The following is a 1,518-nucleotide window of genomic DNA, read 5'->3' on the forward strand; positions in this document are numbered from 1 at the left end:
AGCTCCCAGGGACTAAACCACCAACCAAAGAGTACACATGGTGGGGACTAATGGCTCCAGCAGCATATATATAGCAGAGGATGGCCTAGTTGATCATCAATTGCAGGAGAGGCCCTTGGTTCTGTGAAGGTTCTATGCCCCAGTGTAAGGGAATGCCAAGGCCAGGAAGCCAGAAAGGGTGGGTTGGTGAGCAGGAGGAGGGGAGAGGGAACAGGGGTTTGTTCTTGTTGCTGTTTTTTGTTTTTTGTTTGGAGGGGAAACTGGGAAAGGAGATATCATATGACATGTAAATAAAGAGAATATCTAATTTTTAAAAAGTGGGTATTTCTGTATTTGTTTAGTAATAACAGTTATTGGAGAATCATGGTACAAAATCACCTCCATTCCATTCAAAAGTATAGCTAAAAATATAGCTGACCCTTATCTACAAATATTTTAAATGACTGTAGCCTCAGTTGCCTTTGGACAAAAAACCCTTGAGATGGACAGAAATGTGTAGCCTTCTGTCAAATATGTTTAACACACCAAACTAAAATGTATTATTTATTTTGTTTTGAGCCTCTGTGATTTGTGGTACTTGGCTAAGAACCAACAGATACCTGGACCTCGAAGAAGCAAATGAACACAATCTATTTTGGGCTAATCAAATGTTTCCAAGGAAAATTGAATCAGGCATTTGTTAATTACATGTTGCATGCTGTTACTTGCACTGAAGGGTTATATTCCTAGGGGTAGGTCAGGTCACAGAAGTTGGTAGAGTAAGCAGATTAATTAAAGTCTAGGTCTGGGGAATATATAGGGGACTTAGGACCCCAATGCTGATCTTTAGGGCTCTCAAGAGTATCAAGTTACCCTATGTTATCAAGGATGTCACAGTGAAACAATAGGTAGAAAGTCTTCCTACTTGGCAGGTTTTTCTCTCCAGACTTCACCTTCTTCCTGTCTTAGATTTAGACCTTCACTTCCTGAGTTTGGTTTGTTTTAGTTTTGTTCCAGTTCCAGGGTGTGAATATAAGACCTCGTGCCTCTAGTTTCTCTACTGCTAAATTATATACCCACATACTTCTTTTTATTTAATATTTTTATTTAAAAATTTCATGCAATATATTTTGATTATATAGTTTCCCCTCTCCCAAGAAACAGCATTTCCCCTCTCCCAGGAAACACAACAGGGTCATGCACATGGGAATTCCCAGAAATTGTGATAGCCCACATGAGACCTGCACACATTTAAGCCAGCCAAAGTCTTATGTGTAACCAAGAAGTTTGTTACCCACTGATTGCTGGAAGAAGGAAAATCTGTTTTCTTCAATGGAGTAACACTGGATATTTCAATGACACGACATGTTTGTTTGTGGTTTTTCTTTGTTTTTGTTTGGTGTTTTTTGTTGTTTGTTTTTTGTTTTTTGGGTTTTTTGTTTGTTTGTTTGTTTTGTTTTTAAGAAAGAGAAAGAGCCGGGCAGTGGTGGCACATGCCTTTAATCCCAGCACTTGGGAGGCAGAGGCAGGTGGATTTCT

General features: G+C 39.2%; 1 protein-coding gene across 1 annotated transcript in view; it reads left to right on the forward strand.

Annotated features, from left to right (window-relative positions):
* Sytl5 (synaptotagmin like 5) overlaps positions 1-1,518 on the forward strand; it is a 187,995-nt gene that overhangs the window by 95,046 nt on the left and 91,431 nt on the right. The window lies entirely within an intron of this gene.

The sequence above is a fragment of the Mastomys coucha genome, chromosome X (assembly GCF_008632895.1).
Source record: "Mastomys coucha isolate ucsf_1 chromosome X, UCSF_Mcou_1, whole genome shotgun sequence".
NCBI lineage: Eukaryota > Metazoa > Chordata > Mammalia > Rodentia > Muridae > Mastomys > Mastomys coucha.